The sequence below is a fragment of the Convolutriloba macropyga genome, chromosome 9 (genome assembly GCF_964194025.1).
Source record: "Convolutriloba macropyga chromosome 9, txConMacr16.3, whole genome shotgun sequence".
Lineage (NCBI taxonomy): Eukaryota > Metazoa > Xenacoelomorpha > Acoela > Convolutidae > Convolutriloba > Convolutriloba macropyga.
Window position 1 is genome coordinate 56,395,375 of NC_134476.1, and position 14,196 is coordinate 56,409,570.

At 37.0% G+C, this 14,196-nt stretch overlaps 1 protein-coding gene across 1 annotated transcript in view; it reads left to right on the forward strand.

Annotated features, from left to right (window-relative positions):
* Window positions 1–206: 206 nt before the first annotated feature.
* The window catches only part of LOC142345875 (cyclin-dependent kinase 10-like), a 95,964-nt gene continuing 81,974 nt past the window's right edge, over window positions 207–14,196 (forward strand). The window contains exon 1 of the mRNA XM_075398305.1: window positions 207–337. The gene's annotated coding sequence lies outside the window, so the exon portion shown is untranslated. The remainder of the gene's footprint in view (window positions 338–14,196) is intronic.

Sequence of the window (14,196 nt, forward strand, 5' to 3'; positions counted from 1 at the left end):
CTAAGCATTTTTTTATGACAAAACAATTTTTTTTCAATTTTTTTCATTGTCGTAATTCAAGTTTTTCTGAACCCAGGGACCAGAAAACCTCATTAAGGTTTTTAATAATAAGTTACTGAAAAATTTTTATTGGCCATGTGCTGATCATTTCGACATTTATGTTTGCTTATTTGAACTGTGATAAATTCTCTATGTTGTTTGTTTAGATCAATGCAACTGGCACACAAGGCACCTGAAGATGATATGGATGAAGTTGAAGCTGATGGTTGTTCTCATAACATATCACATGGAGCATTGACAACTTCACCCAATATTGCTTATGAGGCTGACATGACAGGTACTCATTATTGGCAGTCTTTTAGATTTTCGATTTGTTGCAATTCTTCGCTCTACTCTGTCTGCATGTATGGTTTCAAATTTAATGCATTTCTCTTGAACAAATTCGATAGTAATCATTTGGGATTTGTTGGCTGTTTTAATTGCAACTTCTTGCTCGATCGTTTTGTCTATCCATCCGATTTGACTTTATAAACGAATTCTTGATTTCTGGGATCTAAACTTATCGCGCTGAACTTCTGATCATTCAGAATTTTAAGCAAAATTTTAACAAATTCGCGGAAAATTTAAGTCAAATGAAAAGCGCCGAAATTAATAACCGCGTTATCTACTCAGCTGGCTATAGTAGTATATCGTGAGCAAGAGTGGGGGGGGGGGGGTAAAAGGAAGTACCTATGTATTAAGATTAGGTATAGCCCATTTTCGCTCAATTTCCAAGGAAGTACCTCACAGCATGATACCCAAGCTGTTCACACGAGGGGGATTAGCAAGTTAATCCCTTAATATTAAATTAGGTCATTTACTCATTCCCAAATTGCACTTTAATAATGTAAATTTTCAAAGACGTACCTCACAGCATGACACCCAAGCTGTTCAGACTAAAGGGATTAGCGAGACTGTGTCTTAACAACAAATCAGTAAGGTCATTGACCCCCTACCATATTGCACTTTAATAATGTAAATTTTCAAAAGTGTACCTCACAGCATGACAACCAAGCTGTTCACACTAAAGGGATTAGCAAGACAGTGTCTTAACAACAAATCAGTAAGGTCATTGACCCCCTACCATTTTAGACTTTAATAAAGTAAATTTCCAAAAACGTACCTCACAGCATGATACCCACGCTGTTCACACGAAGGGGATTAGCTATAAAATGTACAAATATTAAATTAGATATGACTCACAGTTATGTACGGCTTACGTGATTTTCAAAAATGTTCCGCACAGCATGATACCCAAGCTGTTCACACTAAAGGATTAGCAAGACAGTGTCTTAACAACAAATCAGTAAGGTCATTGACCCCCTACCATTTTAGACTTTAATAAAGTAAATTTCCAAAAACGTACCTCACAGCATGATACCCACGCTGTTCACACGAAGGGGATTAGCAAGATAATCCTTTAATAATAAATTAGGATGACTCATTTACAGTTACGTACGACTTTTCAAAAATGCACCTCACAGCATGACACCAAGCTGTTCACACAAAGGGGGATTAGCTAGGTAATGTTTTAATATTAAAATAGATAGGATGACTCATTTACACTTATGTACAGCTTACGTGATTTTCAAAAATGTACCTCACAGTATGATACCCAAGCTCTTCACACTAAAGGGATTAGCAAGATAGTGTCTTAACAACAAACTAATAAGGTCATTTACCCACCCATTCCCGTATTAACAAAAAAGTACAATTTTTTATTTTAGGTTTTTACAGATTTTTACAATTTTAATCAATTTTTTGTTTCACTGTGTCGTTTTAAACTGAAGTTCCAATTTTCCGATTTCAAAAAAAGTTGTATTATTGTTTTGAAAATGTCTAACTTATTTTTTTTAGCCAATCACATAATCTGTCAGATCTGATTTTGGAATGTTGATGCTGAAAAACATTTACGATTCATTTTGTCTTTTTTCTTGGTTGAAAATAAGTAGCCTAAAAAAATGCAAAATACTCCAATTCTTCCTTTACTTCCTTCAACATCTTTTCTTTCTACTTTTCATTCAGATTTAGATTACGCTCCTATCACAGAAACATCAATATTTAAAACGGTAGTAACCGATAACAATTTGGAATTATCTTTTGAGGTGGATTGCACTAGAGTAACAATTAAAACTCAGACAACTAGCTTGACACTTCCGAAGGATTTGTGGAGAACTTTAGAGGCAGCTAGACATCATAACCTCCACCTAGCCGATGAAAAAGTCAACAATTCATTGCTTTCTCTCCAAACTTATTTTCAAACCATTGAAAGAATTCGAAAAGAACAAGGGTTTCACCCGTTGAAAGACAGCAAAGGAATTATGTTCCCGTACTCTCGTGACATAATTCACTACGGTGTTTGGTGGGTAGAAGACATGTTCTCCAAGCATGCGGACTCATTTTCTAATAAACCAGAAGCCTTCAATCTGCCCGATTTCAAAGACCTTATTCTTCCTCCGATCCAGGAAACTGACAATGAAGAGACTCAATCATCTCATCAAAATATTCCTTTCTCGAACTATAGGTGTTCTCCAATAGAATAGTGAGATAACTCGCTTTTGTTCGATGCTAAATTCACCCTCACGTGACTAAATATAGAAAACTCATCTTTGGCATCACGTGATGTTACTAAAAATAGAAGTGACATAACTATTACGTCATGACGCACGCTCTATTTTCATTGGTTACGAATTATTTTATAACATCTCATTGGATACGAAGTTTATTTTTCGCTACTGTTCTCGTTCTTACTTAAATTTCATTGGTTCAAGATATCAAGCCCTTTCTTGAAGACAATTCATTCATTTGTTTCTTTCCACTCTCAATATTCAGTTACCCTTGTATACCCAACTTTTCTACTTTAAAAACTCATTTTTACTTACTGATGGATCAAAGCTCAGTCTCACCTAATTCCAAAAAACAATTCTCCTTTCCCATCCGCAAACGAAATTACAAGGGAAAACCAGTTGTTCCCTCTCCACAGTTTGATTACCACAATGAGAATATGTTTTCTCTATTTAAAGACAACAACGATAAAAAAGACAACACCGACCCAAAACCAAATGAGGAGCACGATGGAAGAAATAACTGTTGGTCCTTTCAAGAATACGGGAACCGGAAGTTTCAAATCAGCATCCCAGAGGAAACCGTCAACTCAAACTCCAACTGGACTCACTTGAAAGTATTTCGCGAAAATGTGGAAAGTGAATATGTTCTGCATCAATTTCTGATGCTATCGGCCAGAGAATTGAAGCTTGTTATTGAAAAGATACCTGAGATGATAAAAGAAGCACTACTGTTCGAACCTACTGTAGGTACTGCGAAGCTGGTGATTGACGAAACTGTGTTCCAACCAACTGATGTTGAGGAAAAAGCAAAATTTGATGTGTTCTGGGAGGTGAGTGAGACTGCTCGACGGAAGGTGTGTGTAACTAGAAGATTTTTCCAAGATGACCCGAATCGATGTTACTTCACAATCAAGCTGTTCACACGAGGGAGTGAAAAGGACATTTTTAGAAGGAAATGCTTTCTTTCGGTCAGAATTGGTGAGATGGAGAAACTACACAGAATGAGTGGTGAAATTATTTCAGTGCTGAACAAAGTCAAAAATCAAAAAAGATCGCAAAGTGAATAACAGTAATTGTAAATTTTTAATACTGTATGTTGTGATGTTGGTATTTAATCACTTTTTAAAATTTAATGTTCCAGTACAGTTGCTTGATATGAACATTGAGGAAATTGTAGCGTTAGAGAAAGAAATCAGTAAACTTTTTGTTGGAAATACAAAACGCAAAAATTTTTTTTTGGCTAACTGTCGAAGCTTGAACAAAAATGTAGATCTGGATAAAATCAACAGAGAAACTCAGTTTGGAGGACTAATAGGAGTTGGTGACTCAAAGTTAGAAAAACTTCTCAATTGGTCAAAAATTTTTCGATTACATGCTACATTTCATGATGCCGCAGGATACCTGAAAACAAATCTAAATATTGGCCCTGGATATTGTTACGTTGTTCCATTTTTTAATTCTATATTGAATTTTTGTTTCTTGGGACATATAACAGGTCTTGCATATTGTTGTTTTTTGAAAATGTCATCACGATTCCAATTAATCAAAGTGTGAATCATTATTACAAAAAGACGAACAAAAATCAGTTGCTCTCTAATGACAGATCATCTCAATCACGCATCTGACTTTATTTTTGATAATAACAATCAGGAAAGACCTCCTTGGAAAATCTGTGGTCGCACTTGCTCTCGAACAGCTTTTTTGTCAATATTTCAGTGCTTAGTTGTATTAGTACTGCTTCTGTTTTCAATTATTAATCTTATTTTTGCTAGAACTTGTGACGAACGAACAGTTTGGATTGCTATTCTTTCAAGTGCCGTTGGTTATATACTTACTAATCCCCGAACATAAAATGAACAAAATCATTTCAACAAACGAACGAATTTTGATGTATCTTGTTGGTCCTTCCGGATCTGGAAAAACTGTTTTTATCAATGATATGCTACGAATGAAAACTTTTCAGCCATCATTTGATCGAATTTTATACTTTTATAAGCACTTTCAGCCAATTTACGACACAATGATGCAATCAATTGCAGACATAGAATTCATTCAGGGAGTTGACTTTGATTTAATCGATAACTTACCCGCTGACGGCAGTAAATATTTACTTATATTCGATGATTCATTGGACATTCTTTCCAAGTCGGAAAAGTTCAACGGAATTGCGACAGCCGGTAGACATCGAAACCTAAATTGTGTATATATCAAGCATAATCTCTTCCACAAAAACAAAACTGGACGTGATGCGGAGCTGCAGACTACTCACATTGTTTTGTTCAAATCACCGAGAGATGTGCAGCAGATTGATATCTTGGGAAGACAGCTAGGTCTCGGAAGACAACTAAAACAGTGGTATTATGATGCAACACAAGAACCGTATGGTCATCTTATGATTGATTTGAGACCATCTACACCTGATTTGTTGAGATACTGTTCAAATGTAACATCATTTCCCTCAGAATTCTTCGTACCGAACAGTCGTGCTCGTATTACTGATATTAATGATAAACGCACAGAACTATTATACTCTGAAGCTCTTTCGGAATCTCAGCAAGAAATTTCAACCAGCTTTCCTTCTAAATTGTCCTAAAGAGTTTATCAGATTTCTCTGTGAGTGTATTGTAAACTTGATTGAAGGAAACCTCACAGGAGTAAGAAAAAATCAGTTTGTTCGCTTCCAAAAACAACTTAGAAAGCTCACGTCAAAATCAACAACCCTCAATTCCAGAAGACTTATATTGGGCTCGAAAGCTGGAATAACAATATTAGGTTACATATATCAACCTTGTATGAACAAATTTTCAACTTTCTTCAATGAGTGAGGTCAAAAAGTTTGTTCTTGTTCCAAAAGAATTGTGGGAGTCCAGAAAAGGGAAATTACCGGAACCCTCCAGCGAGATCTATAAAAAGGAAGAAACTGTTTTTACAGTTATCAAAAAAGCGAAAGAAGAAATTAGTTCCGAAAAAACCGATCGTCCACCTAAAGAACTTAAGACAGATCTGGAATTTCACTATAAGAACAGTCCCGAGACATTGAAAACTTTGAAAGAAATTTACGAAAACAAACGGTTGAACGTTTCACTTTCCAATACAATTATTGTTGACAACGTTGACACTGGAGTTGATATAAAAACATTCCTTCATTCAATCAAATTGAAAAACGCTCCAGTTGATCCAAACTATTTCCTAATTCTTAAAGTTCTAAATCTCAGACCATATCTGGTTAAAAACAACATTTTGAGGACACAGTATGGTTCAGACTGGTTCAATTACAGTTTCAGATAGAATCAAAACCAAGTGGAATCAAAACGAAGTATTGGTGCCAAACAATAACTTCGATTTATTCTAGAGTTGATGATGTCAACAAACATTTGCAGGTCTTTGATGTAAGATAATGTGTCCTTTTCCTCCAGGTAGCGGTAAATTAAGTTTTTCAGGGTTCGTATAGCTCTCTCGCCAAACAAAATCAAGTGGAATAAGTCGCGAGAAAGTTATAGATTTTTTACAATCAAAAGACTCTTATACGAAGTACAAAGGGATCAGAAGAAAGTTTCCCCGGCTAAATGCGCATGCTCGCTATATGATGAGATTTGGTGTTTGGATCTTGCACAAATGGATAAACTATCACAATGGAACCGAGGTATCAACTTTTTACTCGTTACTGTCGATGTTTTTTCTCGATTCTTGCGAGTAGAAGCATTACGAAGCAAAAGAGCAGAGGGTGTGAAAGCAGCTTTTATCAAAATGTGTTCGAAAAAGAACGAACTCAATTTCCCGAAAAAATTATGGCTAGATCAAGGAAAAGAGTTTTTCGGAGATATGGCCAATTTCTGCGAGGATGTGGGAGTCAAATATTATCACACTTATAGTGAAACAAAACTAGCTTTTGGCGAGAGAGCTATACGAACCCTGAAAAACTTAATTTACCGCTACCTGGAGGAAAAGGACACATTATCTTACATCAAAGACCTGCAAATGTTTGTTGACATCATCAACTCTAGAATAAATCGAAGTATTGGTTTGGCACCCAAAAATGTAGTAAATGCTGACTTTTTGACTGTCTTGTACAAGCGGATGAAACTACAAAAAAAAAGCCTAATTTTAAAGTAGGTGATAAAGTTCGGTTGGTATTAGTAGGGCACAATTTTCAAAAAGGATATAAGCCTCACTATACACATGAAATTTTCCTAATTCGAAAAATAAACACTTTGGCTCCCTTCCCGACTTACTTTGTTGTTGATCAGAAAGGAGAAAACATTGATGGGATCTTTTACGAGCAAGAATTGTCAAAAGTTAAATAATCATTTTTCAATTAGTCGCGCTAGAAAATGGACGGTTACAATCTGCCTAATTTTAAAGGAGTTCCTCGTCAGAGAGGGCGTGGCTTTGGGGCCTTGGCTAGAACAGTCGCTAGAACAACTCTCCCAATTCTCAAGAAATACGTTTTACCTGCAGCAAAAAAAATTGGACGAGATGTAATCGAGTCAGCCATTCCCGAAATTGGAGGTGTTTTATCGGGACAGACTTCAATTAAAAGAGCAGTAAAGAAGACTGCGAAATCAACAATACGAAAACAAGTTGGTGGTGGTATGAAAAAGAGGAAAAAGACGAGACAAAGTATCGTTCGGCAAAAAATTCGGAAAGACTTTCTGAAGAACCTTGACTAATCATTTTCCCAAACAAACGTCACAGAGTACAGTCAAACATCATGAATTCGTTTTATCTTGAATTAGTATCCAACGCTTCCTCTCAAGTTTATCCTCAAAATACAATGGCATCAGTCACTAATTTTCTTCCCGACAAAATTGAACTGGATGGATCTTGGGAAGTAGCTTTAGTCGAAGTATCATATCCCGGTATATGTTATAACGTTGAAGGAGGATTGATGACCTTTCACTATGATGAGAAATTTAAGCATGTCTTTGCCATTCCACCAGCAGTTTTTAACTCTATGGATGAATTTGTAAAGAGTCTTACAGATATTCCCAAAAAAGCACGACATCCCAAAAACTTAGATCCTCAATTTTCCATCAATATCGACAAAAAAAGTCGAAGACTAACTTTTTGCAATAGAGAATCTCAAAATGTATCATTCAGCAAAAGTTTGGCTGCTAACTTGGGCGTTGAAGCTGACAAACCTGTTATGCCTTATTCGAAAAGATCATACAACACCAAGTCCTGGGCAACGGAAGATCTCCCTTTTGATATTACTGGAACACATACAGTTTTACTCTACTTGGATATAGTTGAACCCAATTCAGTCGGTGATGTGAAATGTCCTCTTCTACGCTCCTTTCCATTCAAACACCGAGAGTTCCATAATGATGAGATTAAGAGATCGCAAGTTCTGAGTTATCGCAGTTTCGAACACTTGAGATTCCATAAAGTAATCAAATCGAACTTCCACAGTATCCATGTAGAATTAAGAAACGCTGCTGGACACCTTGTTCCCTTCTTCCCTATTGGTCAAGTTCAACTTACTTTATTATTCCAGAAAAAATCTTGATCATTTCCTCATCTCCTTGATCATTATAAAAAACGGTCGGCTAAAATGAATTCCTTATCTCACTCTATGCTCGACTTTTTTGGGAGAGTTCCAATTTTAGACCCAATTCTTTGGTCCAATGAACAACAAATATTTCCAACAAATTCCTTAAACGAGTCAACAATCGAATTTCAATTGGAAACTGATCGTAATATTTTCACTGACTTGCGATCTACTCGATTATTCATCAGAGGAAGGGTTATTAAAGGCGATCGAGCACGTTTGGATAATGCCGAAGAAACATTATTGGTAAACAATGCTCTTCATTCACTTTTTTCTAATTGCGAAGTCTATCTAAACAATGAACAAGTTCACAGTGCCAATTCGCTTTATGCTCATCAAGCTTTTGTTTCTGCTGAGTTTTCAGGTACAAAAGGAACGAAGGAAAGCTTGTCTCAATGTCAAGGATATCGATACGAGATTGAGCCAAACGATTTTAATAAAAGACCGTTTACAGATGTTGTTTTTCAAAAAGATAAAGATGAGTTTACTTTCTACGGTCCGTTGGCAATAGGTCTATTTGCTTGTGAAACTTCACTTTTCCCAAATGTCAACCTCAGACTGAAGTTGATCCGGTCTTCTCCAGCGTTCTATATGATCGATACTGGTGGGCTGAACTCTGAGGCCTTAATTTTGGAAGCTTGCCTTTTTACTAGACAGGTAGCAATCTCAGATAACTGGATGAGAAGTTTCAAAAGCAGACTGCTTCGAGAACCTGCCATATTTTCCTATAGTGAAGAACTTCCAAAGACGTTTATTATTCCCGCAGGACAGAACCAGTTTATACAAGAAAATATTTTTTCAAACAAACCAATTCGAATGATTGATATTGCTATGAATCTAAATAATGAGTTCAGTGGAACATACAACACGAATCCGTTCCATTTTCGTAAATTTGGTCTTCGGCAAGTTAAAATTGTGCGTGGGAATCAAACTATAGTCAACTTGAAAACAGAAAATCACGTGAGAGCTTATGCCGAAACAATGAAAGCACTCAAGTTTGATGATGACGGTCCTAACATTCAATACAAGGATTTTGAAAACCATTTTCATTTATTTTTCGATCTTACTTCAACACAGGAGGCCAATGTCGAAATGCATTTTCCTGATGTAGTTGGAGCAGGAATTCGTTTAGAGCTCTACTTTGCTAACAATTTGACCAATACTGTAGAATTATTCGTTAGTGGTGAACGTATAAGTTCAATTGCAATTGATAAGGAGGGATCAGTCACCAAAAATGGATAATCAACAACTCTTACATGTTGTCAACAGGTTCCCACACCTAAAGTTCAAATACCTCGGTTCCTTCCCTGCAGATCTTCGAACAAGATATTTACCTACAAACACGTTTTGTATAATCAACATAGATCCATCTACTCAACCGGGCTCCCACTGGATTTTGCTTGCGAATAAGAATGGAAAGTTGTTCTACGGAGATTCTATGGGAGAAATGTTGCAAAATTATGGTATCAAGACAAAATTAAACTTTGGTTCATTTGTACAGGAGAAACTCCAAGATTCAGAATTGTGTGGTTTATATGCTATTTATTTTGCACATGTGCTATTCTCTAAAGTTTCGTCTAAATATTTAAATGATTTTCATATATTGAAGTTCTTTGCTGATGTTTTGTAAGTTTTGAAAACCAAAATCTTTAAATGTTTAAACAATAATTCGTAAAATGATGCAAATGGTTTTAAAAGTTTGTAAATTTTGTATTTAATTGATTGTATGTGTATTTGTTTCTAATTCATTTATTTAAAAAAACGGCTTTTGTTAAAAAGAGATATTGGTAGGTAAACTGTGAATTAAAAACAGAGGCGATATAAATATAAGACTAAAGAAAACGAGTTATAAATCTAAAGGAGTAGTGTGAATACCATCTTCACAGACTTTACGCTTGGGATAAAAATATGACAGTCCCACTTTCTTTAGTTCATAGGTACAAACTTTCTTGTTGTCAACAACTCTGAAGCCACGATTTGTTGAATAAACTCGCTCCTCATCGAACAGAACTTTTCTGTACTTGTTTAGGGGCTCCTCAATGTTTTTCTTGTTGAGTCCTTTACTTGATAGTTTAACTGTGTCTGTTTCCTCATCGTAACAGCAGTACGTCTTTGAACACAGAGCAATCATCTCAGAGCATCTAAATTCTTCCTTAAAAAGTCCAGGAGTTCTCTTGTCAAAGGCAGCATGTTTTTTGCAACATTCTCGTGGGAAGAAATTGCTGCTGGAGTTTGCTGCAAAGTTATCATTGCAGTCGCTCTGTCTCATCCAGTACCACACTGATCGCATTTCCGGTCGAATGATTTCATCAATTTTTTGCTCACTAAGGGCCATGTAGAGACTGTCGGTATCCATTTCAATGAGTTCGTACTTGTTCTTATCACAGAAAGGGGAGAAGAAGTTGTATTTAAGTTGTAACATGGTGAGTTTGGCGTACTGGAGGATGAAGAATCCTACAATTATTGGTTCCTTATGCTCGATGCGTGTCTTGCTCATTTCTACCTCATATATCTGCTCTGGTAGCTCATTCATAGTCTTGAAAAATCTATTGTTAATAAATTTGTCCACCTGTGAGCCTTTCACGTACTTGGTGTTCGTATGTCGACTACGGTCCATGATCTGATATCCATACGAACTGTTCCCAATCAGCTTCATTGTCTCCGCAACGACTGTTGACTCCTTATTCTGGTCTCCTTCGCGGCGGGCATCGACAACATTCTGAACAAATGTCTCAAAGCAGCGCCGGGGAGTGTATTGGAGAAACCAAAAGACGTCTTCTAAGATCACACCTTTTTCTAGATAAAATAACAAAAGTGGTGCAATAACTGGTCCTCGTTCAAGCTTGAAACTGGAAATGAGCATTTTTCTGGGTCTGGGTAGTAATTTGTTGCGTTCTGCAAACTCTTTCATATGGTCCCCAATATCATCTCGTCCAACTTCACAATTCTTGAAAATTGGAGGAAAGTCTTCAAAGTACGGATACATTTCCTCTGGAACCTCAAGACTACAATCGACGACACCAAACAGTTCTCCACGTTTAATTTTCTCAATGAGCGAGTTTTTGTTCATCGATGGTTGGAAGGGATAATTTGACTTGAGAAAGTCTTTAACCCCATTTGTGTTGTCTGTCCGACATTTCTTCCATTGACACTCCCAGATCTCTTCAACATTCAACCCCAATCCCTTCAGGTACTCTCTTCTATCATTGTCACGTTCTCTTCGCTTCAATCCGCTTTCTATGTCCTCGAAGAGAAGCGGTTTTTCCTCTTGACACGGACAAAAATGAAAGAAACAACCCATCGCTTCAAAAACCGTGTTGCAATGGTTACAAAACCCATCAACTATATAAGGACCGAGCTTCTTTTGTTTCTTGTGTGTGAACTGGGTTTGTATTTTACAATTGGGGTGAACCTGTTGGAAGTAGTCCATGACCTGCTGTTCAAAGTAGCTTCTCCAGTTCCTGTTCGGATGAAATTTTTCAGTCTCTTCATTGTACTCCCACTTTGTATAGGGTCCTGTTGGCATCTCTTTTGTCATGGAAAAAGGGTACAACTGACTGGCATCTATTCCGACGATGGACTTGCAAACGTTTTCTGACTCACGAATTTTTGTTTCACCAACTTTCGCATACCTTGTAAAGATAATTGAGGGTCCCCCTGTTAGCCACTTTCGAATGTAATTATCATATTCTTTATCCTTCTCACAAAACGGAAAAAAAAGCTGCATCTGTTGACGAATGAAGGAACCTGTTTGCCAAGTTGGGAAGAGTGTAGCACAACTTCAACATGTCTACTTGTCTTGAGTGGTAAAAACTGATCATTTTCTTCATAGCCTGAAGTGTAGGTTCGACATCTTTGTTATTGTACCACATGAGGAAGTCACGAAACGTCTGCATACCTTTTCTTTCCCATATATTTTGGAGCTCCAAGTAATTTTCTTCGGCATTTTGTGGAACTTTCTTGAGTCTCAACTTCTTCAAAATTTCATCCTGCTCCATTCCACCGTTTTTCAATTCCACAAACTTATCGTAATCGACTGAAAGAACGTTGTGATTCTTCAACTTGCTCCAAAAGCTGTCAATTGGTGGCAGTTGGGATACATTCAACTTCTCAATACTGTCGAACCATTCATAGGGGAAGAAACCTTTCTCTTCAGTCGCTCCATAGGCTTTTAGGAAATTATCCAAAGTTGTCGCTCCTCCCAGGAAGTTTAAAATGTCCAGAAACTGTAGACCAAGAAAATTCATGCCAATATATTTATTCCCCATTCGAATCACTTTAGGAATAACGTTTTTTTCTAATAAGAAGTGATGCAGAAGATACTCTTTTATTAGGTTTAAATCATACCGAGAGCTGTTGAACCCGAAAACAGGTATGGTACTGTAATAATTTTCAAAATCTTGTCTCTATTTTGATATCACCCTGAGCTCGCTTCTCAGTCTCCTAATTTCAAGATCTTCGTCTTCCTCCACCTCGGGTTCAGCTTCGTTCTCAAATAAGTCTTCCGCTCCGGTGGGTACCTGCTTGTCTTTCACTGGAACCAGTTGTCGAAGAGCCCAATATTTTTCTTCCAATACCAGTACGAAATCATTGAGTTTCTCCCTCATTAGAAGCGTTCTCTTTTCCGCTATCTTACTCAAGCTGGATACAAAATCACGGATTAATTGAAGCGGATCTTCGTTGCAAAAAAAAAAATTGGTTCGGAGAGCAGATTCGAGGATATTGACACACTAATGGGGACATGTTTTCCAATCCATGAAGTCAAATCTGTGTTTTTGAGTGTACTGTCGGGGACTGTTATTGACTCAAAATCGAATATGATAAGATGAGAAAACAATCTCAGCTCTTGCGGAACATTAATATTTACTTCTTCCAGACGTTCAAAAATAGTTTCAGATAACTGATAGGCTCCTTTTGGATATTTGTGTTGCGTGTTTTCTGAGCAGTTTTGCATGTGCCGCAATAAGTTGAAGGATCTGTCGAAAAATTGATCGCATACGTAGCATCGGAACTTTTTGAGGAACTTGTTGATGTCTGCTGTCCAACAAATGTGATTTTCATATCTCAGTAACGAAGTTGTCTTTGAACGTTTCATCGAGGAGCGACGAGTAAGTTCAGCAAACATTTCCGATTCTTCATCAAAAAAAACGGAGTAAATCTGAATATTTCTGTCAATTAGAACCTCAAGAACAGGAATATCGTCTTCATGTATTCCTTGAAACGTTTCGTCATTTCTCCGTGTCGCTGAGAGAAACATCCGCATCAATTCCGTTGTTTTTTGTTGTAGCTCATTGCTACCATATAATTCATAGGCCAAGGAACGAAACATACACAAATTGTCTTGATAAGGTTTGTTTTCGCAGTCAGATACAAAACATTTAACTACTGGACTCCTCAGTAAGGTTGATGGAATTGATTGTTCTATGCATCCTAGCGGAACACCACTGAGGAGAAATACAAAGAAAGTGACATTTGTAACACAATAAAACTTCCTCTTTGTTTCTGGACGTTGATTAATTAGATTTCGTAAAAATTCATCTTGTCTCAACATTGATTTAATATAATTGAGATCTGAGTCATCAGAGAGAACCATGGGATTTGAGAATACGGGGTTGTTTTCTGCTGCGTAGTAGTAGCGAAATTCGTCAGGATTTTGCACACTCTGCAGCACGAATCCAAACGAAATTTTGATTTTAGCTGAACTGGGTAACTCGTTGTAAACACAATCCAGTTTGTCGATCACTGTTTCATGGTTGATCTCCATTATTTTGAAGTTGTGAACTTTCTTTCTGGACAATTCAAGAACCGAGTCTCTCAGAAAATGTTGAACCGTTTGAAGTTCACTATGAAGAGCGGGAGAGTCTCCATAGATAGATAAGTCAACTTCCTCGTAGGTGCTAGGTGTTGAACGCTGGTGACTGTTTCGTTTGTGATGTAGAAGTTGATAATAAGTAGAGAAGGATAAGGGACAGCTGCTACAAGAAAATTTTTTCTTGATAATCAGAGACGGTGCATGTACAGAAGCAATGTGTTTCTGCA